The sequence below is a fragment of the Papio anubis genome, chromosome 11, assembly GCF_008728515.1.
Source record: "Papio anubis isolate 15944 chromosome 11, Panubis1.0, whole genome shotgun sequence".
NCBI lineage: Eukaryota > Metazoa > Chordata > Mammalia > Primates > Cercopithecidae > Papio > Papio anubis.
Window position 1 is genome coordinate 57,196,510 of NC_044986.1, and position 27,072 is coordinate 57,223,581.

The window sequence follows — 27,072 nt, forward strand, 5'->3', positions numbered from 1 at the left end:
TAAATAAGCAATCTTATTAATAAGTTAACAAATAAATAAATATTGGGGACATATAATGAACATTTCTAATTGATGCAGTGCTTTACCAAAAAAGTTTGGAAACCACGGATTTACATATACAGGAATAAAATAATTTATTGGAACACAAAACCTTGGTCTTGAAGGAGAAGAACAAATAAATCCAACTTTTTTTTATTTAGTTTTCCTTATTTTTGTGAGACAGAGTCTCATTCTGTTGATCAGGCTAGAGTGCAGTGGTGTGATGGCTCACTGTAACCTCTACCTCCCAGGTTCAAGAGATTCTCATGCCTCAGCATCCTGAGCGGCTGGAACTACAGGCACAGCCAATTTTTGTGTTTTTAGTAGAAACATGGTTTCATCATGTTGGCCAGGCTGGTCTCGAACTCCTGGCCTCAAGTGATCTGCCCACCTCGGCCTCTCAAAGTTCTGGGATTACAGACGTGAGCCACTGTGCCCTGACCAAATCTAACTTTTTAATTACAGAATATCTACTAAGGGTATGGATTATTCAGCACCTTTCTATATCTTTCTTCTCTCCTATGCCTTTTAATCATTTCTCAATTTCAAGAAAAATGAGAAGAGAATAAAGTTTGTTAATTTACCATGATATTTGAAGAGGAAATTTGATTTGCCAAATAAAAGAAGTTTGAGATCTAATTATGGGTTTTTCAGTTTTGATTTCTTACAGATGATAATAATATGACTTGAGATTCACCCATCTTCAAATTTGTTGATTTTTCTCTTACAATGGAAAGTACCCATAAGACTTGAGATTTGAAGTAATATTCAAACATGGTCAAATTCTTCTCACTGTTCTGTCTCACATATAAGAAAGTTTTGTCCTACTTTTTCAAGCTATCAAAAACTCCCTTCTTCATACTCTAAAATTTTACATGTTCATTGGCAGCATGAATTTTTACATTTTCATATTCAGCCACATGTATTGTATAACTATTGGTATAATATTTTAATTAGGACTGTCTAGTTCTAGTTTCTTAGCTGAGTATCATCATATTATAAAATTTTGAGGTTGGAGGGATCCTTGGCTACAGTTCATTGTGTGAATGAAGATGCTGAGTTTCAAGATGCCTAAGGGGCTTGCTCATGGTCAAACCACGAGATCGTGGCAGAACGGAGACCAGACATAAGTCTTCTGACTTCTCATTCTGCATATTTTCTACTGCGACATGCTGCTGCAGAGTGAGCTTGATGAGAATGTTGTTTTTCTTGTCAGGTATGAGTTAGAGAAAGTGGGAAGCCTTCGGCTCTCTCAGGCAGCCCAGGGAATTCCAGTTCCCCAAATACCCCAACCCCAAATGGTGCCCATGAAGGAAAAGGAATCTCTCCTGGATATTTATTTATTTTACAACTAATAAAAAATGAGAGGAGACCTTATAGGTAATTTAATTTTTCTGCTTGAGTTTTAGAGATTAACTCACCGCTAAGCCACTGCCAGCTACTATTTTCCCAATTAGAACTTTAACCTTTATAAAAAATGTTATTTTGATAAGATGGTCCTAGTGAAAAAAATGGGAATAAGAATATCAGTAAGACACAGGCATGTGGCATACTTTAAACTAGTTGGTAGGGATTATTGGTTACTGATTAGCAATAATACCTAATGGTTTGGTAGAAAATTTTTAAGGAGAGTGAATGGAAACTTAATATACTGAGGTACTTAAAATACAACTAAATAAAATAGTGAAGAGTGTATTGTAGAGATAATCTAGTTGCCCAGATGGCCTTTCCATAGTTACAGTTTTTATTGTTCTCAAAATGTGTGTGTTCTTTATCCTTTTATGAAAAAATAAAGATTTTCTTTTTCCCAGGGGCATGAAGTTACCCTGCAGTTTAGTTGTTAAAATACACTGAATATTTTTTTTTTGTTACTTCTAGGACACTCATATTTATTCTGGAAGTCACCTTAGTTCCTGTGTTTTCCCTCTATATTTGAATTTCCAGATTTTAAGCTTGTTAGTTATTTCTCATGATACTCCTCATTAACTAGTTAATATGAGATTTTATGCCATGGATTAAAGAAGAAAATTGTTAAGATTTGGTTGTAGTCTTATGTTTTTAACTTTGATACTTTTTTTTTTTTCTCTCAACCTTGGAAGCTGCAGTAGGGTGGGGTATGTCTGAAAGGAATTTGGAAATTTATTTGTAGTTGCTACAAAGGTGACTTGTAAATTCTATAACCAAATTCCTATGGATTGTGAAAAGATTCATTTCATTTTCTTATGAACAAAGTCTCAGAGTTTAAAAAGTACGTATTTTTACAGCACTGTGCCTTCTGAGTTTTATTACAAAAGAAAACATTGAATAGTAAAATGACATCTCTATAAAGTCTGTCCAGATGGATTTTGTACATGTGGGCACCATCTTTTTTCCTTCCATAAAAGAAGATAAGTCTTTGATTATAAGGATTCTGTGTGTTTTGCTTTCTCAATATGCAGTGCCTAATAAATTTGGTTGTAATGTATTCATTTTCCACCTACAACATGCTTTGTGAGTAGAAACTGTAGACCCTGGAATTTATTGCAGGGGTTACCTGGAATTCTGAAACCATGATGTTAGAGTGCCAATATGAGAGCAAGTATTTGACCTTGAGAGGATATCCAAGCCTGAAGAGATGACAGTCAGAGATGTTAATATCATTAAATATTAGTAAATTAAAATCTGATGCTTCATCTCCCACATATTCCATTATTTCCTAGGATAGAACAGATTGCTGAGGGTACAAAAATCTATTTTTTTTTTTAGGCTTTTTGTGCTTTGGTCTCTTTACCTTATGCTTTTATATCTTTCTTGCACCTCTCTCCATGATTAAAAAGGATGCATTACCTATACTTTAAAAAATTAGGTTACAATTATGCCACGTCCCTCCTTAAAATGTGGTTCCCATTGGACCTAGAATTAAATTCTCTTAGCATAGGTGGCAAGGCCCTGTAGGAGCAACTCTAACTCTGTCTACCTCTCTTATCACTAAGTTGGTGATACTAGATGACTTTTTATTTCTTGAAGATAGTTTGCTCACTTTTGACCTTGCATCTGTAAACTTGTAATTCCCTCTGTCTGGAATGTTCAGAGCCCAAAATTTCAAATGACTGGTTCCTTCTCAATGTTCCTTTCCTCCCTACCCATCGAATGTGGCCACATACCCCTCCAGTCCTTCCACATCACTTTAATCTATTTTTAAAGGCCAATTTTGAAAATGGATTATTTATTTATTTTACATGTTATGACATAATCTTCATTAAAATGCAATTGCCAGGAAATTAAAGACCCTGTCTACATGTTCACATCTGTAGAATCATTATTTAGCACAGAACCTAGAACATAGTAGGTGCTTGGTAAATACATATTTTTAATGAAAATATGGTTGCAGGGATGATATAAGTAGTAGTCAAAAGTATAGAATTGCCATGATCAAATCCTGGTCTCTTGCCATTTAATTTTTCTCAAGTTCCTTCGTTGCCCCAATCACTATAAGATGGTAAAAATACTCATCAGTCAGGCTGTGGTGGATATTATTTTGAGGTGATGCATATTAAGTGTTCAGCACATGCCTAGCATATAGCAATTGTTCACTAAATAGTAGCTATAATAGTTTTTCTTCAAAACAGGAGCAGAACAGGATGGGCATCAGGCCATGTACACTCAGAATCCTGAGGCATGCCAGGGCTTGAAAACCAGAGAACAAATTCTTTTCGATCAAGTTCAAAAGTGCCAACATCCAAAGTTCAGAATTTGGGTAGAGTAGGTGAGAGCAAGAAGCAAGGATGAAGGAAAGGCAGAACGCTGAAGACAGTGTTTGCTAGTGGGATTTAGTCCATTTTTATTGGCAGGATTGCACATGAGTAGCTCTATTTGGCTGAAAACTCCAGAAGCAAGGCTAGAAACTGATTCTCTATAAATAAAACTTACATTACTTTGTTTGTTGATTTTTGAAACTATTTTGGATATTATATCTATCTTGCTCTAAATATCTAAGAAGAGCCTAATTTGATTATTCTGTAAGATAAACTATCTTCTTTTATACGTATGACTCTTCTCAATTTCATACTGAAATTTAGTGACTACATAAACCTTATTTGATCACTTGATGGTAGTTTGTTCTAAGTTATACAGGCACAGTGCTTAGGGCTATAGCAAAATAATGGACAAAAAAATGTCTTGTGAAAACAGTTTAATCTTTGATGGTTTAAAAAATAAGAAAGAGAAACAAGGAACAACAGCGTAGTTATAAGAAAAAACATCTAAACTTGGTTAGAATTCCTTACACATATTTATGACTTTGCTTTGCCATATTGAATTACATATAGATAGAGGGGTCAGGGCCAAACAAAATATCTCCAGGGCTTGGGCCTCCAAAGGCTTTAATTCAATCCTCTCTAGACACATTTTTATAAAACAGGATTGAAGATTTTATATCTCAAATCTCAGGTCCCAGCTGCAATTTTCAGTCTCCAACCCTAAGCAACTCTTCCTTAAATGAAAACAAACAAACAAAACCAAATACCTACACATTCAAGTCTTTTCTGGAAAAGGGGCATATGCTGTGGGGAGGGATGTTTAAATTTTCTGTTTTTAATTTTTTAAACAACTCTCCAAAGTAGAGAAAATTTGAAGAATTAAAAAATTAAAAAGGTTATATTCTAATCTCTGATGTCATTTTACAGTAGTTCCATTCAAAATTCTTTTTATATGCATTTCTTTAATAGCCTAGTAGTAAGCAGAGTATCTGAGAAATTAACAGTTGTTTGGGCCCTGTATGTTTTTGAAGTTAGTTGTAATCAGGATAGAGTAGGCTATTATGAGGTAACAAACAACTCCAATCTCTCAATGCCTTTACACAATAAAAGTTAATTTCTTCTTCATGCAGACCCAGGGGATTTGAGTGATTCTTCAGTTGTCTTCCACAAGGTGACTTGGCAATTTAAGGTCTTTTGATTTTGTTGCTCTGTTATCTCAAAATCTCAATTCAAGACTTCCTTGATTGTTACAGTGAAGAAAGGGGACTATACGGGCCTTTTCAGTTTTTCAGCCCTGCTCACATTTCACTGGACAGAACTAGGCCCTGTGATTCTGCCTAACTGCAAGTGCATTGGGAAGTGAGGTTTTCCATGTGCTGTGGAAGGAACTAGGAACCTGAAATATATAGGTTAGTTGTGTCTATCATTCCCCAAATTAATTTTTTAAAAGCAAAGGATTTAGCTCAGAGCTCAAAATTATTCAAAAAGGGGGTTTGACATGCATACAAATTTATAACCAGTAGAACTGGATTATTGGCCACTTGAGGCAGTCTAAGGATCATGCAAGGACTGCTCTAAAGAAAATACATTCTTATGGCAGATGTGACATAGCCAAGTACATTTTCATAATGTTATTATACTTATGTTCTTCAGCTTCCTTCAGAAAATTGGTTCTTGGCTATTTTGTCTAACCTCTTCACTTGGGCAATGGCCTCTACAAGAATAGGAGATTTAAGTTATTCCTGCTGTGATGTAGACTTGCAATGCTATTCTGAACTGAGACTATGTCAATGAAGAAACCCAGCCAAACTATTAGTTTGCCTTATGAAATTATTGATATTTAATGATTTTTATTACAAAAAACAAATTTATATGATTCATCTTTATAGTTAATATTAAGTAGAACAATAACTAGAATATTGCCATTTCTCTTATTTTACCTTTTTGCATTGGTGTAACTCTAATTTGGGTCTTTTAATAGGATCTTTGATCTCAAGTAAGGAATTTTGTACATAGAATTTTGTATTGTAAGCATCACTGCTTTACACAACCTTTTCAACCATGACCAAAGGTTCACAACATGACTGATGGTTAATTTTAGTGAATTATTTAACAAGTTAATTATCCCCAGTTTCTTTAGAACATGCAGTTCTTCCTTAGGTCAACTACTTATTTCACGTCTCTTAACTACATGGCTTATGGTAATAAAATATGCGTGAAGTTTATTTTTTTCCAGGTTTATTGAGATATATTGACAATTAATAATTTTATATATTTAAGAAAAATGTGATTTCATACATATATATCACTAAATAATTATCACAATGAATCTAATTAACACATCTATTGCCTCATAGTTACCTTTAGTTTTGAGAACACTTAAGATCTACTCTCTTAGCAAATTTCAAGTATACAATATGGTATTATTAATTATAGTCATCATGCTGTGTATTAGATTCCCAAAACTTATAACTGAAAATATGAACCCTTTGACCAACATCTCCCTGTTTCTCCCTCTTCCCGGACCTGGGCAACCATCATTCTACTCTCTGCTTCCATAAATTTGACTTCTTTACATTCCACACATAAATGAGATCATACATTATTTGTCATTTTGTGTCTGGCCTATTTCACTTAGTATAATGTCCCCTAGGTTCATCTATGTTGTCAAAAATGGCAAAATTTCCTTCTTTTTTTTTTAATGGTTGAATGATACTGTGTTGTATATATATTTCACATTTTCTTTCTTCCTTCATCTGTCAATGGATACTTATGTTGTTTCCATATGTTGGCTGTTGTGAATAATGCTGCAATGATCATGGGAATGCAGATAACTCTTTGAGATACTGATTTTATTTCCTCTGGACATATGCCCAAAAGTAGGATTGCTGGATCAAACGGTAGTTGTGTTTTTAATTTTTTGAGGAACCTCGATACTGTTTTCCTTAATGGCTATACTAATTTACATATAAATGGCCAACAGACACATGAAAAGGCCCTCAAAATCACTAATCATGAAGGAATTGCACTTCATTCTTCAGCCCAACCCAAACTTAGTTGCTTTACGATAACATACCAAGGAAGTATAGATAGTGATGTAAATTCTTGTTGTTTTGCAGTTTTAAAAATTGTTGTCACTTTGGGAGGCCGAGGCGGGTGGATCATGAATGAGGTCAGGAGTTTGAGACCAGCCTGGCCAACATGGTGAAACCCCATCTCTACTAAAAAACTACAAAAATTAGCCAGGCATGGTGGCCGGCACCTGTAATTCCAGCTACTCAGGAGGCTGAGGCAGGAGAACCACTTGAACCCTGGAGGCGGAGGTTGCAGTGAGCTGAGATCGTGGCATTGCACTCCAGCCTGGGTGACAAGAGCAAGACTCCATCTCAAAAAAAAAAATTGTTGTTACAGCATCCCTGAAAAATGACATCTTACCTCTTCCTCTCCAGGTTACTTCATTTCCAATAATTATGAAGATGACTACCATTTACTGAACATGTTCTTTGTTCCTAGCATTGTGTTAAGTGCTTCAATTACATTATGTAATTCTCCCAAAAACTCTATTAGGGAAAAAGTACAATTATGTCTATTTATGGATGAGAAAAACACATCTAAGTCTATGTATCTGGTAGGGGGAAAAACTAGCATTGGATCCAGCTGTGTCTCCTATAGTCCACTAGTTCATAACCACTTAGCATGTTATCCCTGTTCTCCTTCACCTTCTGTTTCTTTAAAACAGCAATACAGTTCTTAAAACTGTACTCCTGTAAAATCACCCTTGTACATAAGTATCATTTCTATTTCGATTGAAGGGAAGTCTTAATAGATGGTTTGGCAAACCAGAAATGTAATAGTGCCGTATGTCTCACAAGGCTTGGGTGTACAGAATTCTAAGTGAAAAACTGAGTTGTTGATATGTCTACTGGATTTTTACATAATAAAAACAAGATAATAAATATTTAACCTTTCTTAAATCTAGCTGCTGTGAAAGCGATGTCTGTTTTATTATTTTCATAATGAAAACAAACAAAATAAACAAAATAGTCTAAAAGATGAGCTCTTTGAAGTCATATCCCATACAGTATCCCTCATCGGGTCTTGAGTATGATAAACGTTCAGTAAGTTTTTGATGCGTGACTACAACAGTGGTTTTGAAATAGACCATAATGCATTGTTTTGCTCTAAAGTCTATTTGGGTGAAATCCTTATATTCTCAAGTTACTTAATTTGCTCCCCAGTGTAAATATTTAAACTTTTTAATTTTCATAAAACAAAATTAAAGCAAGGAATATTTTGGCTAAATTTCATACAGTTTTGGTTTCAGATAGTGAACCACGAAGTATTCCTGAATTGTAAGCTATCTTTATTAAGATAACATGTTAGTCATATTTTCTAAAAGGCTCATAGGTTTCTAAACTTTCAGAGAGAAAATGGTGTCATACCTATTTTATGCACATAATCTTCATGAATATGATACTAATTGGACTACAGCAAATGGAAAATAATAAAGGAAACAATGAATATCAGATTTTATATATTTGCTTCTTTACAAAAAATAATTCCTAAAATGGATGGAATGTAATGTGGTACTATCAAAACCTTTGTGGTTAAATTTACTTTTAATCATTTTTCCTTTATTATCTTTTGGTGGCAAGAAAACCTTTGATTAATCTCTGTGAAAAGAAATTAAACTTTAAACCTTACACACTAAAGAGAAAACGCTTCCAAGGTACACAGTGAATAAGCTTATTAACTTTAAAATTAGTCAGTTAACACTAGAAAATTCACAGTTAGGAAACTATGCTGATAATTATATAATACTTACATTATGCTCCTATTTGATTTACTCTGTTTGCTAATTTCTCAGTAATAATAATTCATTATATTTTTGATAGCCTGTAATTTCTATTGCAAAGATTTCAATTTGCACTCTTTACATACTTTTGATTTTATGACAGAATTTTAAAATGATATGCAAACTTGAGTTTAGAGAAATAATTACACAGATGCAAGAAGTACAATAGATAACTTCCAAAATAAACAGATTCATCCTCACCCTCAAAGCACAGTAACATGGAATGAAATGGTATGGGTTTCATTTCTACCTCTATCACTTATTAGTTTATATATTTGTATAATTATTTCACGTGTCTAAGTCTCAGTTTTCTTTTCTGTAAAATGAGAGTAACTGAAACTTCTACCTCCTAGCAACCTTGTGAAAATTAATGACATAATCTACCTTAATGCATTGAGTGTTGGAAGAGTAAATGACACATGGAAAGAACTCAATAAAGTTTAGCTATTATTTTTATTAACATGTCAGTAACTTTTTAGGAGTAAAAGATCATTTGGTTCTATAGACATAAATATGTCCATGTTGATTATGAGGGACCCGATAAAACAAATATTAAATACATTAAGGATGTTTCTAACAATTGTGGTTTATTGGTAGCATTTATAACAGTAATATGAAATACTGCTTACAATAATAAAGATCCCCATGAACAAATCATATTTATAATAATGAGTTTAATTACAATGGATTAATGGCATAATTAGAATTGTGGTAACTATTTAAAAGTGAGTTAGAAAATATTAACATTATATATGTGTTAATATAGATTGTTTATGTCAATATGGAATTGCAAATGTGTGAAAGCGGGAGATAGCACTGAAGGAACTTATGCTGCCTGATAAAAGAATTGCATGTAGGGAAAACAACTCTTGATCAGAGAAATAGACACGCCTGAAAATAAAAAGACATTTTCTTTAAGAAAATGAAATCACATGGTAAGTCAAGAGAGGGCAAGACATCCCACTGGGAGTCAATATTGTGGTATTCTTTCATAGCATGCAAAATAGTGGACTATTAACATTTGACAAAGACTCTATTGAAGCAACACAGAGATAATTTGCATGCAAGTCAGGAGAAATGCTTATGCCACAACACTGCATTTTATATAAAATGAAACTATGAAAATACAATTCTATTAAGACTGCTTTTTGGAATCACAACTGAAATTTCACGGTCTTCATGCTTTCTCTGCTCTGTGAGATCTCACTGGATACATTCATTATGAACTGACCATATATGAAGGAAAAATAAAGTAACCAGGAATAAGTGATTTCTTTTCAGAGATGAAAATTTGAGATTAATATAGAGTGAAAGAGTAACAAGTCAGAATTTTATTATCACTGAAAACTTGTTCCAAACCTTTTTCCTTGACAAAGAGTACTTTGTTACAAATACATCATTTATTTTATTTGACCACTATTTTAAATTCACTTAATCAGTTAAAATTGGTGGAAGACTTCATAAGCGCTATGAATAGGTATGCAACTGTAGGATGAATCAGGCACACAGATCTCGTTCTCAAAAAGCTTATGGTCAAGAAAGAAGGTTAAGAGTATGTGATTAGGCAAGAAGAGATCAAACTCTAAGAGATGTACTGTGAAGTCCATTATGCTGTGAACAGGCAAAATTATATGTAAGTGCTAGTTCTTCTGATAAGATTCAGGATAATGATCTCTGGGCTATTTACAGAGATAATGTAAACTCATACACTTAAGCTCTTCTTACTATTTCGTTGTAGCAATCATTCCTTTATTCATCCATATATCAAACATTTATAGAATATCTGCTCTGCCAGGCATTGAGCCTATAAGAATGAATTAACCTTTCATGAGGTTCATAGTGTAATAAGAGAGACATCACACTTCATTGTATTTTATTTCCTTGTCTCAGTGCTAGGACTGAAACATGAACCAAGTGTTTAGGGGTAAATAGGATGTAAGTTTAGGGTACAAGCAGAATAATTGTTGTTAGACTTGGCTTAAAAGTGATCAATTTAGAAATACAGAGAGATTTGCCGGGCGCGGTGGCTCACACCTGTAATCCCAGCACTTTGGGAGGCCAAGGCAGGTGGATTGCCTGAGATTGGGTGTTCAAGACCAGCCTGACCAACATGGAGAAACCCTGTCTCTATTTAAAAAATACAAAATTCGCCAGGCATGGTAGTGCATGCCTGTAATCTCAGCTACTAGGGAGGATGAGGCAGGAGAATTGCTTGAGCCCAGAAGGCAGAGGTTGCAGTGAGCCTATATCGCACCATCGCACTTCAGCCTGGGCAACAAGAGTGAAACTCTGTAACCAAAAAAAAAAAAAAAAAAAAGAAAGAAAGAAAAAAGAAATGCAGAGATTTAAATCTTAGGGGTCATAAAATTGACCTTCTTCATTTTACACAAGACAAAATGTTCAGAGAAGATAAATGATTTGCTCCATGTCACATGGGTTATTGGCAACTGAACTGAAAGTTGGATCCACCTTTGGTTCTTTCAGTTCCAGTCCATTCCTCTTCTGATCAAGCCCACTCCCTCAGGAAGGTTAATAGCTAACATAGATGTTTTATGTAGAGTCTGAGCCAAAGAAAACATTCCTAAATGGCTATTTTAAAGGAAAATAAATTAGTGATATGAGCAGCTTAATAGCAGGTGACAGATTAGAAATAGATTTATTTTGCAAAGATCAACAAAGGAATTAATGCAACTCTATGAAGATATTGTCTTACAAATTACAGAGTCATCAATATTCTGCATGACTCTGATGAGAATGCGGAGAGACATTTCATAGAATGTTAAAAAATGTAAAAGCTGGGGGCAGTTTTATAAATCCAATAGGAAAATTTCCATGCCTAATCAGAGGTGAATACAAATGGTATTTTTTTTTTTTTTCAAACTACAGTTCCTTGTGATAAGGCTAAAGTAATCTTTTAATAAATTAAGGATGTCTTCTTTGTCTACCTTTTTCTTCTTTTGCCACACAGGAATCTGTAGGCCTATATTAAACAGCTGATAGAGAAAAAATATTAGGACTCTAGGATAGTTATTGTAATAAGACAGTCTGGAAGCATGACATCTTCTCTGCCATCGAGTAGCTATTGACTTAGGACCGGTTACTACATTTCACTGAGCCTCAGTTTCCTCATTTATAATGTGACATATGTAATATAAAACTATTAGGGCTCCTTCCAGCTTAAAAACTCAATGTCTTCTCAGTAGATAATAGTTGCTTGTTCAAAAGGTACCTCCAAAGATGGTTAGCTGAGGTTTGTGTTCTACTTAATACGCATTGGTAAATAAAGTTGCTGATAACTAAGAATAGAAAGAAAAATGATAGCTCACTCATTTTAATGAGAATGCTGTAAGCATATGCAATGGTTTATTATTAAACTATTCCACTAGTGGAGAAATTGGAAAAATCACAATAAAATTTTTCAATTTTCCATTTCAGTAACTTTATTGAATTGCCAAGTCATATAACAACAGCCAAAGTTGATACATTAAATGTGGATGTTTAAGAAAAAAGTTAATATGTAATATTATTGTTTCTCATTTTAGTCCTTTTCTGTCAACCCTCTCCAAAGTTAAATAAATCTTCTTTCTTATTGCTAAAAAGTGTCTTACTATTTCTGATAGTTTGAATATTTTTTCAGTTAATTCTTTATTCTTATGTAAAGGTTGTAAATCACTGTGGATTTCTATTTCTTTACTGCCAAGTATAATACAATGTCAATATTCCCTTCCTTTCCAGAGTCTGTCTTATGGTTTCTATTTTCAGTTTATGATCCTTGTGTCTATATTTGGTAAAAGTCTGCTTATGTTTTTCAAATCTGATGTAAGGCAATCTTTTAACAAAATGTTTCTGAGTGGAACCTAAAGCAATCTGAATTATAATTTTAGATATATGCTTCCCAAGAAAGCAATATAATTTTTTTTCAAGGAGAGAGTTGCTATTTGGTTTCAAGTGTTGTTACATTTTATGTATTCACACTATATTTAATAATATTCTCATCTTTTTCTTTGACTATCAGGATCTGCCTGCCTCCTGACCCAGATTCCTTCTTTGTGTTTCCACACCCGGACAGAGGAAATTTCTTCTGGGCTCTAGGCACTGTTTGCTGCAACCGCTGTGGGCCTTTATTGTGACCACTAGGGGTCTTTGGCTTTGCTCACATTCTAACAATTAATTAGAGCAATTTTTAAAAGAAGTTACACAAAGAGTTCATTATAACCTATGTTCTTTTGCCTTAAGAGTTCTCAGTAGATAAGTATGATCCACAAGGGCACATGATCAATACTCTCTAAGGATGATCGCTGATGGCCCGGATTTTTTGCTAGAGAGGAGATTGTCAGGCTTCTGTGGCTGAGATTCTCCGAATCTCAGCCCTATTCTTGTCCTTTCTGAGGTTTAGTTGGTCGTCATCTTTAACTCTACAAGAAACTCTCGCATTCTTCTATTTTTCTTCTTTTTTTGGCTTAAATTATGCATTTTCGGTTTTGTGCTTGCAGCCCAAGAGTGCTCACTGTCTTTGTCAACTCGGACTGCGGTAACAAGTTACCATAGAATGGCTGGCTTAGACAGTAAGCATTTATTTCTGACAGTTCTGGAGGATGGAAGTCTGAGATCAGGGTGCCAGGATGGTTGGGTTCTGGTAAGGATCCTCTTCCTGGCTTGTAAATAGCTGTTCTGTTCTTTTTCTTATGAGGATACTAATCCCAGCAAGATGGATTCACCTTCCTAAGGCCCCACCTTCAAGTAATATGGCATTGGGGAATGGGTATCAACATATGAATTTTGGAGGAACACAATCATGTGGTCCATAACAAATACCTATAATAACTTGGTATATTATTTTGCTCTATTTGTATAACAGAACAACACATTACCTATGCTCAAATAATACACATGAATTCCATTGTTATTAACTGCAAATGCTGAGAGGAATGATTTTGACTTCTTCCCATTGTATCTCTGTAGTCAATGACAGCAGAATTGATATCCTATTTGTTCCTAGGTCCTGATGTCAGCTGAAGAGAGAAATGGTGTCTCCCAGAGTGTCCTCGGCTTACCTTTCCATCTGGAGGGTGCCTACTCAATTCAAGAGGAAAGAGTTTTTGAGAGAAGACCCAGTTTTCTTATTTTGCCATTCCAGTGGTTTCTGGCAAGCCAGGACACCCGCTCCTCCTTTCTGAAACTGATCTAGCTGTCATGTTTGCCTTAGCAGAGCCAGGAACTGCACCCACACAGACTCTTTGTTGGGCAAGTCAAGTCTCTGCTCATTTACTAGGAAACTTCTCTTTCTCCGCTGAGTTTTCCAAGAGAAAGATATTTGTACATGGATTTGTACATGGATTTCTCCTATAAAATGATGACAGTATGGATTTTGATTTGACTTTTCTCCAAGATGATGCCTCTTAAACCACCCTTCTTATTTTATTGTTATTATTTCTATGAAATCATTTAACTGGAACCTTTCTAACTACACAAATCATCTACATCTGTGGAGTCTTCTCTGCTCCTTCACCAAGAAACCTCACTCCACAACAGATCATAGTGATTATACTATGTAATTTTGAAACCTATGGCATTTAAAAATATATGTGTGGTTCAAAAAAAAATTTCAAAGTCCTTTTCTGATACGAAATTGTATCTGTGAAGATCCACTATAGAAAGTAAAATTAAAAAACCAATAAAAAAAACCCAAGAGTGACTGTGGTGGAGGTGGAAACCAAGATGTGGGATTGGGCTGAAACGCAATGTATTTGATACTTCTCTTATTTTCTGTGGCAGCTTTGAGAGTTACCCTACTCCCACCCCAACACTTGGGGTTACCTGGAGCACAGTTTGCAAACTACTGATCTCAATATTGTTCACTTAACACTTAACCGGTTACCGTCCTTTGATATTTCCTGCACTGCAACCTTGTTATTATATTTTGCATGGTTATTTAACTTTCCAAGTATTTGTGTTGACTTCCCCAGGAGGTTGTACTTTTCTTGAAATTAGAAACAGTATCTTGTATCTCAGAGAGGAGCCAAATCAAAATCCGCATAGCCAAAGTTAGTACTCAGCTTGTGAATATGGAGCTCTGTTAATTTTTAATTGATCATTGATTCTGTCTGGTTTTAGACTCAGAAGAGGAAACCATTCAGAAACATGGACATAAGTAAGTAGTTAAGTCTAAGTAGCACAATCAGGTGGTAAGTTGGACTCTTGCTCTGAGAAGTCAAGGTATGGATCCTAGGCTGCTGACATTCTTACAAAAGAATGCCATCAGGTAAAGTGATTCAGAAAACTGTGTGTACTTTTTACTAATGGCAATATTTGCTTGATATAGCTGAATTGATAGCTGAATAAAAGACTCAGAATATGGCTCCACCTATTCCAAGTGTGATTTTGATGTGTGCAAAGTTTCAAATCACAAGCGGAATTGATAACAGATTCTGTCCTTCATAGAACACTGTTCAATACCCAATAAATCAGAAAAGATATGGGAAGCTAAGTTCTCTTATTGAAACTAGCAATGTTACTAATTACATGCAGAAAGAATGGGCAGTATTATGAGCAACACTTCAATAGTCAGCTTAGGATAAAATTTTTCATTCTGTTCGTTGGTGTTACCACTGATTAATAGCCAGCATGACTCAAAAAATATATTTATATCCACAGTAGTTGGTGACTCCCGTGATTGTTATTTATCCAACATATACTATCTGAAGATGGTTGTGCTTTACAATATGTTTTATAATCAGAAGTCACTTGTTTCTCTCAGTGTGAACTAAATGTTTTATAAAGGAAGAATAAATATATAACATATGCTATAGGATGAAACTTCCTTAATATGTATTATAAAGCTCTGACTTGTTATTTTAAAAAAGTTAAAACTTGCTTGAACAAAGATCATACTGGAAATATTTAGTGGGAAGTGCTTATATGGCAATCTATAGTAGAAAGAATATAGTATATATATGTAGTAGAAAGTAGTATAGTCTTTTACTATATATAGTAGAAAGTAGTATATTCTTTACTACTTTCTATACTAAAGAATATTTTACATTCTTTCTATAATAGAGAGAATATACTATATTCTACTATATTTAGTATAAAGTGATTATATAGTGATCTCCCATTGCTTAAAAAAGTACCTTCGAATTTCCAAAGCCTAGGTAGTACAAAGAACTGGTATCATTACAGAGGAATTACACACACCTGGCCTTTTGACAACAGTGTCTAGGCAGAATTTTTGAATCCAATTTTTATTATTAATAATATAAGGTATGCACACATTCTCATCTTCTGAAGAGTGTCTCCACATATGTGATCTTATTCCCTTTTACAAGTACCCTTTGCAGGAGAAATGAACAGAAATGGCTGTGATTCTTTTACTGCTGGAGCAGCTGAAGAACAAAGAAGTGGTTGATTTGCCACTGTCACAAATGGATTGGGTTGAAATGAAGATCCCTGGTCTCCTAGCCCAGTACTCTATTCATCAGCCATGAAGTCTCAGTCTTGCTTCCCCACTGGCATCATGAATGTGAGGATGAGACACACTCCATGGATAATCACAGATCACAGTTCTAGAGATTTTCATGGGACATGTGTATGTGTGTTGGAGGGGATATTTCAAAGGGGTGTCTCAGAATTTTGGTGGGGTTACTGAGTGTAGTTTTAAAATGCACCGAGAAGTCCCCTAACCTTTTAAAATCATAGTAGCATTAATGCATTTTCTGTGCTTTTCCCAAATCTTTCCATCTATACCCCCTAAGCTTTTTCTTAGGAGTCCAGAAATCTTTTTACTTTGGAAGCTAAAATACTTCCTCGTTGGGCTGTTTATATAATATATGTTGACTGTTTCATTTACACAGTGAGCCCTTTGCCATATTGATTATTCTAGGTTTGGTTCAAAGCCAACCTGCTGCCCAGTGAAACCCAACCTCTCTCTTCTGACAGATTGTGACCTGGCTTCTGGTTGTACATTTCCCTACACCCTTGAAAGAGCACAGTGTGCTCCTCTCCTTTCTGCTTACCCCCTGAATTCTGGCTGAATCAGCCAAATATTTTCCATGCTAACAATAGTAATGAGTATGAGGTAGCCCTGTCTTCCTGGGGAGGTGGTCCAAGGATGAAGGAGAGGTGGAGAGAATGTGACTCTGTCGGTTGTTGGGACAATGAAGTATTCTGCTCAAGACACTCCTTGGTGAGATACGGAGACACCAAAGGGATATGACTGAGTTTCCAAAGAATGTAGGAAGGCATGATCATAGCTGTGATGTGAGGTAGTCTGGGATGGGGAGAATGGGTGTCTTAGTCCATCTGGGCTGCTGTAACAAAATACCATAGAATGGGTGGCTTATAAACAAAAGAAATGTATTTTTCTCAGTTCTGGAGGATGAGAAGTCCAAGATCAAGGTGCTGGCAGATTCCGTGTCTAGTGAGGGCTTGATTCCTGGTTTATAGATGGCTATCTTCTCACCAAGTCATCGCATAGCAGAAGAAGCAAGGAAGCTCTCAGGGGGGTTCTTTTATAAGGGCATTAATCCCATTCTTGGAGGCTCCACTGTTATGATTTAATCACCTTCCAAAGGCTTCACCTTTTAATACCATCTTATTGTGGGTTAGCATTTAAACATACGAATTTGGGGGGAACATAACATATACATTCAGTCTATAGCAGTAGGCAATGAGGGCGTCATATTCATTACTCCCTAACTCCCAACTTCCAAGGAAAAATCCATTTGTAACTGCCAGAAACATGATAGAGTCAAGTATCAGATATTTGCTCAAGGTCTACAAAAGTAGTAAAATTAATGACTAACACACAGAATGTGCTGACAGTGTGTCAGGCGGTGTGTGGAACACTTTGCACTCATTATTTATTTAATTCTTACAAAAACCTGTGAAGTATGTCATGATTTTACAAGTGAGGAAATAGAGGCTCAAAAAGGTAGAGTAAAATGCTTACAGTTACACAGCTTGTAGGTGAAAGGCAGATTTGAATACATGTTTTCTGATCCTGAAATCCCCCATATTTAACCACCACACTCCATTATCAAGGGCCCCAAAATGGAGATGCTCCAGAGCTTAAAGCAGATCAAGTCATCTGCTTTCATGAGACTCCTCTGCCATTAGGGTGGCCAACTATCCTGATTAGCCTGGGATCATCGCAGTTTTAGCACTGAATGTCTCACACTGTAGGAAACATCTCAGTTCCAGGCAAACTGAAACAACTGGTCACCAATGCTGCTGGTGCAAATCTAGGTCTCCTTGGGCATGGAGAAACCTGCCACCACTATGTCCAAGGGAACGATGCCTCCCTTGTCATGTTATCTCTGTGAAGCCCAAACTGGAAGGAGTCAGTGGTGTGGAGGAACCCAAGACCCTCTGGAGTACACTTTTCAGCCCTCTTTGGTGTCCATGAGGACGTAAACATAGCACAGAAAAATGGCTCCAGGCCGGGCACAGTGGCTCATGCCTGTAATCCCAGAGCTTTGGGAGGCTGAGGCTGGTGGATCACCTGAGGTCAGGAGTTCGAGACCAGCCTGGCCAACATGGTTAAACTGCATCTCTACTAAAACTACAAAAATTAGCTGGGTGTGGCAGTGCACGCCTGTAATCACAGCTACTTGGGAGGCTGAGGCAGGAGAATTGCTTGAACCTGGGAGGCAGAGGTTGCAGTGAGCCGAGATAATGCCACTGCACTCCAGCCTGGGCAACAGAGTGAGACTGTCTCAAAAAAGAAAAAATTGGCTCCAGGATGGAGGAGGCTTATCCTGGAGAGGAGTCCGAGGGAGACTTTCCACCCTCTCCTCAATTTCCTCTCTCCCTCTTTCATAGTGCATCCTCTCTCATGCTACATATTACTCACTTCTCTTTCAATCTGTGTTTTACTTTTGAGGAAAGATTCACTGCTTAATAGCTAACTCTTTGGTGATATAGGTGAATCCTACTATAACAACCCCAGCATCTAGAGATACAAATGTATTATATAAGAGACTAACTCTGGACATGATTTATTTTCTACTAGGATATTTTTTAGTGAAGACGAGAATAAGGTACCTGTATTCTTGCCAGCAGTAATTCCAGTTGCCACTATCATAAGCTCAGGTTTAAACTGATGGAAGCTTTGTATTTTACATTTCTTCTTTTTTTTTTTTTTTTTTTTTGAGACGGAGTCTCGCTCTGTCACCCGGGCTGGAGTGCAGTGGCCGGATCTCAGCTCACTGCAAGCTCCGCCTCCCGGGTTCACGCCATTCTCCGGCCTCAGCCTCCCGAGTAGCTGGGACTACAGACGCCCGCCACCTCGCCCGGCTAGTTTTTTGTATTTCTTAATAGAGACGGGGTTTCACCATGTTAGCCAGGATGGTCTCGATCTCCTGACCTCATGATCCGCCCGTCTCGGCCTCCCAAAGTGCTGGGATTACAGGCTTGAGCCACCGCGCCCGGCCACATTTGTTTTACATCTGTTCTTTTCCTTCACATCATTCACCTCATGCATTCTAATTGCACTTTATTTATGGTTTGAGCTCCTCCCTACTAGACTCTAAACTCCTCAAGGGTAGACACCATAATTATTTTCCTCTATTATTTTATTATGCATTCAACACAAAGCATGACATATGATATGCCTTCAATAAATATTTCTTGAATGAATAAATAAATCCTATATCAGAAAAATAATAGCATTTAACTTAATTTTCACTTTTTAGGCTTACCTCATGCAAAGCAAATAGGAAGGAACTTACAAAGTAAAGTGTGAGTCTAAGCTGTTTTCCAGTATGTACAAAACAACTAAAATGTATTCAGTGTATATTATGTGCCACACACATAAGCATGAAATACACACACACACACACAAACACACACATACATACACACACACACACACACGTAAACTCACTGGATTCTCACCTAGTTTCATGAATGAAAAAAAGGCAGAGAGAGATTAAATCATTTGCCGAATATTAATAAATAAGTGATCTGAACTTATTACTGACCAGAACTTAAGCGTGGGAAATCCAACTCCAGTTTTCCAAGCATTGTGGACAGCTGCCCTGTCTACTTACTTTGTGGCTGACTTTGTGAGTGTGACACAGCAAAATGACTCAGGGCCATGCACCAGCTTCCTCATGGGACCAATGCTCAAAATGAATGGTTCAGCAGGTACCCTTTCCTATCCCCAAAGGGCTCTACAAATATGCTTATATAATCCAATTTGTTATTCTCCCATTAAAGAGGTTTATTTTTGGCCCAAATAAAATTGATTTTGGCATTCACTGATTCTGATATCAGTCTTTCAGGAAAAGATGTTTATGCTACTACAGAAAGCATCCAAAGGTATAGACTTGATGACAGTGGCAGAAAAAGGAAAGGTTGAAGCCATTCAAAGACGGAAAAAGAAAGTGAGGCTGCTCAGATGGGATTATTATAAAGGATCATGTGATTAGCACTTTAAATTTGAAGTATATTACATCTAAAAACAAAATTATGACATAGAAATCAAATAATATGCTAGCTAACAGTGCTCCAGGAGTCACTCCAGCTCAGATTTTTTCTGGGCTTCAGTAACCTGGTGTCCTGGTTTTCTGGGAAGCTGATTACACGTTCTATCCTTGAAATCATGGGTCCTCCAGTGACCTTATGGCGACTGCTGCCCCAGGTACTCTTGCAGCAAATCTCAAACTTACCTCTTCCACAGTCACAAACAGCCCAAGTGACACAGCTAAGTAATGTACAAATACATTAAAAAAATGCCATAAGTTAAATCTTGGCCACTAATTGCTATAATAACAATATTACTGGGTTATTCTACTTGATATATTGGCAAAAGAGTCTTAAATATAGCAAAGGGTGAGCGAGGCAAAAAAATAAATAAAGTATATTTGAATCAGTATAATCTGATATTATATGCTTTATTCAGTGTATATTTGAGTCAGTACAATATAAACTCCAGAGGAAGCACTGAAATTTTGAAATTTTGATTACTGGTATTGAGGTATACATAAAGCATGACATAATATACTTAGTTTTTAGCAGAGTAAATATTCCTTAAAATGGTAGTGTGAAGAACGAAAAATAATTAGTCAACCAAAACTTCCCCCAAATCTTAAAAAAATCAGCTGAATCTCTTTCAATACTAATTGCTGTAAACTTGTAAATAGTAAAGAGAAAAACATTTTTAATGAATTGATAAATTTGGTGAATTGACTCTTTGCTTAATTGATTTTTCAGCAAAATGATTTTTAAAAACATGCTCAGTTCCCAAAAGGCCTCCTTTTCCAAGCTGCCATCTGAAACATGTCATGTATCATCTCAAATGGGCATTGGATGGGAACTGCTAAAACGGCCGGGTGTTATCCACCCCAGGAGAGCCTTAGATATGTTTCCTTTTAGCTATGCTGACAATCATTCTTTCCTGACAGGCCCTATTAAGAAAGGGTGTGGGCTTTCTTCCTTATTGTCTTCAATACCGCATTCCAGGATTTTCTTATTTGTACTTTATCCCTTGAATGGCCTTTCTTCTTGCCAAACTTTGCTTCATTTTTCATACTCTTTATTATCTAATTCTCAGTAAGTTTCTTTGTATTTCCTCCTCATCCCAGTCCTATGACCTCGTTCAATTTTCACCCACCCTTTCAACTAATTTCTTTCCACTCTATGATCCAGTGGTCACCCATCAAGCTATTTACTATTTTATTTCCCTCTGTATCTTGTTATGTCTTGAAGATATTGTCTAATACTCATTATTCTGATTAGCTACTTATTAAATTCTCAACCAACTGTATTTGGCACCCAACGTTTCACTCCCCTCCACTGAAGTGGTTCTTAAGATCATCAATGCTTTCTTAATTTCCAAACTCTGTAACCTTTTATTTGTCCACATCCCTAAAGTCATCTATGCAATATTTGATTCTCCTTCTTCATTTTTCTTTTGACACCATTCTCTTAGCATTCTCTTACTTTCTGCCTGGCTGTTCTTTCTTAGTATCTTTTGCTCAACTTTCGTCCATAGTTCTCTTTAAAGAGCTGTAGAGCTCTACACAAATGTAAGTGGAATTGTTGTCATTAATTTATTGATGTTTAAATTCAAACAAGGGACTGGAGGTTTGTTTTCCGTATCAAGAAGAGTGCACACACACTCACAAGGGACAGCAAGTCACTCAGAATTCTACATAGAATACCCTTTCTTGGATCTCGATGACTTTGGCAGAAGTAGCTATGCAATTGTTACCGGGAGTGGAGGGCTGGTAACAATTGTTCTTAGAGCTCTGAAGATGGTGGTGGGCACTCCCAAGATGGCAGCAAACCTCTTGTTCTCTGACCTGGGGTTCTTGGCCTTATGGATTCCAAGGAATGGAACCTTGGGGCCATGTGGAGAGTATTAAAGCTGTATTAGAAGCTGTGGGTCATGGAAGAGAACCATGGAACCCAGCGACTAGTGTTCAGCTCAATTAAGATGAACCTGGGCACTTAGCCATGCAGGAACAATGGCAAACCTTTAGCCCGATTGGGAGTGGTAAAGGGCACCTCACTGGATCGGGAACTCAGCAGACACCCTGCTGGATCCAGAGAGGTGGAAGTCAGTGGTGGGTCTGTGATGGTGGCAAACAGCAGTGGTGGATAGTGAGCGAAAGTTCAGCTTGAGCCTAACAAACACAAACCAGAAGAGTGTGCAGTTGCAAGATTTAATAGAGTGAAACAGTGCTCCCATAAAATGGGAGGGTATCCAAAGGGGGTTGCCGCTCCCTACTTGAATGCGTGGGTTTTTATCCTGATCACTGTTCCCGCCTTGTGCTCTCAGGTGATATATGATTTGACTATTTCTTTACCTTCTGCTTTAGCCTAATTTGTATTTTAGTGAGTCCTCTTTACTACCTTATTGTTCAGGTATGAGCTGAGTTACAAGCCTCGTGTTTAAAGGTGGGTGTGGTCACCTTTCCCAGATAGCCTTAGGAATTCTTAGTTGGCCTAGGAAATCCAACTAGTCCTGTCTCTCAGTCCCCCCTCTCAACAGGAAAATCCAAGTGCTGTTGGGGAGGTTGGCCGACGACCGTTCTAACTGCTTCCTGCTGAACTGGGGTGTAGTAGGGTTGTGCAGTTGAGATTTCCTCGGGACGGATGCCTTCCATGTCGTTAATATCAGAGCATGGGCTAGCAGGCTGGTTCAGGGGTCCACAGTAGATCTTAGTCATGGACTGCATCTGGGGCTCCATTCGAAGAACGATTTGTAATTTTACAACTTAGATTCTGGAAGAGATGAACTTAACAAGGAGGTTAAAGATACAGGGATTTACATGTATGGCCTGAAGTGCAGGGGCATATGGGTGTGGGTGGTGAAAGTGGGGTTTCCTTTAGAAAAACTCCTATACAATGGGGCATCAATATTTCTGGGAAGCCGCATTCTCCATAGAAGCTCTTGGTAAGGGGAACTACTGGTAGTACAGCAGCATGGAAGAGGAGCAGTGAGAGTGAAAGATTTGGTGAAGAGTTTTAAGTAATTTCCCTTGGTTAGCTGCAGGCAAAACTATTTTTCCTTCTTCGGTGGCTAGCCATCCTGAGGGGAAGAAACTATGTCCTTGTGAGGTTCCTCATTCTATTTCTTCTGCTGAGTACTGGTGCTTGGTTTCCCAGAGGGGATTACCCCATACTAGGGGTCCTTCTATAACCATTTCTAATGGAGGGTCCTGCCTTGTGGCTCTTTTGGCTTCAATATCCTCTTGGTAGTTCCCTTCTATTTCCCTTTCCTTTCCTTTCTGATGACCCCAGCAGTGTAAGACTGTCATCTCTTTAGGTTTCTGTAGAGTCAAGAATAATCTCCTAATGGCTTCCTGATGTTTGATAAGTGTTCCCTCTGAAATTAGGAATTCCCTTTCTCTCCATATTGCTGCACGGTCATGGAGTACTAGGTAAGCATACTTAGAGTCTATATATATTTACCCTTTTTCCTTCTAATTCTAGTGCCCAAGTGAGGGCTATTAGTTCTGCCAGCTGAGCACCTGTTCCTGGAGTGAGGGGATTATTTTCAAGTATTCCATTATACTGACCACTGCATACCCTGCTTTTCAAAGTCCTTTTTCTACAAAGAAATTTCCATTAGTATACAAGTTGAGGTCGGGATCAGTCAAGGGAAACTCTAGAAGATCCCCTCGAATGGCGTAGGTTTGAGCAATCACCTGTTGACAGTTATCTTCTATTTTTTCTTTATTGTTTGGAAGAAATGTGGGTGGGTTAAGAGTTGCACAAGTGAGCAGTCACAGCACTGGCCCTTTAAGTAATAGAGCCTGATATTTAAGCAAATGGTTGCCTGACAGCCACAAGTCTCCTTTAGCAGAGAGTATGCCGTTTACATCATGAGATGTCCACACAGTAAATCTCTTCCCTGTATTATTTTAACTGCTTCAGATACTAAGACTGCTACTGCCACCTCTATCCGTAAACAATGAGGCCAACCCTTTGCCACTACATCAATTTCCTTACTTAGGTATGCCATGAGTTGCAATCTGGTCTCTTGGACCTGTGTAAGGACTCCTGGAGCTATTCCTGTTCTTTTCTGTGACATATAAAGAAAAGTCTTGCCCTGTTGGCAAGCTTAACACTGGGGCTTGGGTTAGGGCCTTCTTTAGGGACTGGAATATCACTTTGGCTTCAGGTGTCCATCTTACTAAATGGGTATTGGTTTTCCGAGTCTCCTTAATTAGCGTATATAATGGCCTGGCTATTTCGCCGTATCTGGGAATCCATATTCAGCAGAAGCCTGTTGTGCCAAGGAAACTCTTAGTTGCTTTAAGGTTTTGGGATAAGGATAAGCCAGTATAGGCTGGATACGTTCCTTACAGAGGGCCTTGGTGCCTTTGGATAATTTTAGCCTTAAGTATTTAAGCTGCTGTGAGCAGAGCTGAGCCTTTAGTTTGGAAACTTTGTAGCCACAGGTAGCCAGGAAATTTAAGAGAGCTTGGGTGACTTGATGGCACAAGATTTTTGAATGAGCGGCTAAAAGCAAATCATCTACATACTGAAGGACAAGAGTGTCCAGGTATGAGAATTGGCTCAAGTCTTGGGCTAATGCCTGGTCAAATAGATGGGGGCTATCCCTGAACCCTTGGGGTAAAATAGTCCAGGTGAGTTGAAATGTTGGGTTCAAAGGATCTTCAAAGGCAAGCAAGAATTGAGAGTCAGGATGTTACAGGGATGCAGAAAAAGGCATCCTTAAGGTCCAGGGCTGTAAACCACTCTGTTTCCTCTGGTATTTGGGAAAGCAGAGTATAAGGGTTAGGTACAGCTTGGTAGAGAGGGACAACGGCCTCATTGATAATCCTGAGATCTTGCACTAACCTCTCCTGTCCTTTGGGTTTCTGTACTCCTAATATTGGAGTATTGCAGGGGCTATTGAATGGTTTTACTAGGCCTTGGGCTTTTAGGTCCTTAACAATCTTTTGGAGTCCTTATTGGGCCTCAGGTCTAAGGGGGTACTGCCGTTGGTAGGGAAAGGAGGCAGAATCCTTTAGTTTAACTTGAACAGGATGGGCATTCTTTGCTCATCCATATTGTCCTTCTGTTGCCCAGACTTCAGGATTAATTCCTTCCTCAAGCAGGGAACAACAAATGGGTGCTCCTTCTTCTATGTTCAGGTGTATAATGGCCCCTGCTTTTGCTAGGATGTCTCTCCCTAACAAGGGTGTGGGGCTTTCAGGCATAATTAGAAAAGCATGTGAAAAGAATAAAGCTCCCCAGTCACAACTTAGTGGCTGGGAGAAGTATCTAGTGACTGGCTGTCCTAGGACCCCTCAGATAGTGACAGATCTGGAGGACAGTTGTCCGGGACAGGAGAGTAAGACTGAGAAGGCCACGCCAATATCCAGGAGACAGTTAACCTCCCGGCCCTCAATGGTCAAGCATACCCGGGGCTCTGTGAGGGTGATGGCATGGGCTGGCACTTGCCCCGGCCACCCTCAGTCCTGCTGCTGGATCATCTGGTTAGTGGCTTCTGACTCAGAGGACCTTCATCCCCTGGGGCAGTGGGCCTTCCAGTGATTCCCCTGACATAAGGGACATGGGCGAGGGGGTGGCTTATTTCTATTCGCACAAACTTTTTTAAAGTGTCCTTGTAGACCACACTGGAAGCAAGCCCTATTAGGCTTCGATTTGCCCAGCCTTTCCACATTCCAGAGCCTCCAAAGTCCGCCTGCCTGAGGGCCGTGACTAAAGCGGTGGCCTTTTTCTTACCTCGTTTGCCCCGTTCCGCCTGCTCCTCCTGATCTCTATTATGAAAACCCGAGGTTACCAAGTTCAACAGGGTTTTTAAGTTTTGCTCCGGGCTTAAGGTGGACTTTTGAAGTTTTTTTTAGTATCTGCAGCTGACTGAGTGATAAACTTATCCTTTAAGATTAATTGGCCTTCAATAGAGTTGGGTGACGGAGAAGGATGCTTCCTCAACGCCTCCCTTGTCCGGAAAAGCAGTAGGATTTTCTTCTTTTCCTTGTATTATAGTGGACATCATTGAATAATTCATAGGCTTCTTCCTAGTTTCCCTTAGTCCTTCTAGAATGCAAGTTAGCAAATGTCTGCCGCACTAATCTCCATGTTCTGATTCTGCGTTCCAATGAGGGTTTACACTGGGAACTGCCTGCTGGCCTGTGGGGAATCGTTCTCTTTCCTCTGTTGTCATCCTGTCATTGACCTGACTGAGATACCAGAGATCGCCGAACTCTCAGGCTACAGTTATGGTGGCACTTCTCTCATTTGGGGTTAGTGTCTGATCTAGCAGTAACATTATATCTCTCCATGTCAGATTAAAGGATTGTCCTAACCCTTGTAAAACATCAGTATAGCCATCAGGGTTATTTGAGAATTTACCTAGGCCTATTTTAATTTGCTTTAAGTCTGACAGGGAAAAAGGTACATACACTCTGGGCTGAATTCTCCAGAATACATCTTAGGGGTGTTTTTGCCTTAGGGGGAATGTTTCCCATCTGACAAAACAAAACAAAACAAAAAACACAGGATGCTAGCACCCCTAGTCATTTTCCGATGAGCATTAGTACTAGAGCATCCTCTATGGTCCTAATGCTTATTCCTTTCTGGGGTGCGTAACCACCCATGGACCTCTGCTTATCGGATTAGTTACGCTCACCAACGTAGCAGTCCTGCACCCCTTTTCCTGCCTTCCTTGACCACAAAGAAAGGGGTCTGGGCTGCTGGATTCTCGTGGTCCTTTACCAGCATGCCCAACATTGCCTTTGTACTCAGGGGTGAGTCCTAGAGCTGGGCTGGGTTTCTGAGTATTTAGTAACAACCCAGTTGCCCCATCAAGATGCATTCCCACAAACAACAGTTCTCATGCAAATTCGTTTCAGAGAGGGCGTAGGTTACCTTTTGAGTCAGGATCCAGATAGATTTTTGATTCTGTAAGTACTTTAAGGCTTGGCTGAGTGCAAACAGCTCCAACGTTTGAGCAGACCA

The 27,072-nt window shown here is 38.0% G+C and overlaps 1 long non-coding RNA gene across 1 annotated transcript; it reads left to right on the forward strand.

Annotated features, from left to right (window-relative positions):
- The first annotated feature begins 401 nt into the window (after positions 1-401).
- LOC103887597 lies at positions 402-14,255 on the forward strand. Its single transcript, XR_001906460.3, has 2 exons — positions 402-5,185; positions 13,631-14,255. It is a non-coding gene; the product is annotated as an uncharacterized LOC103887597 (long non-coding RNA).
- Positions 14,256-27,072: the final 12,817 nt, after the last annotated feature.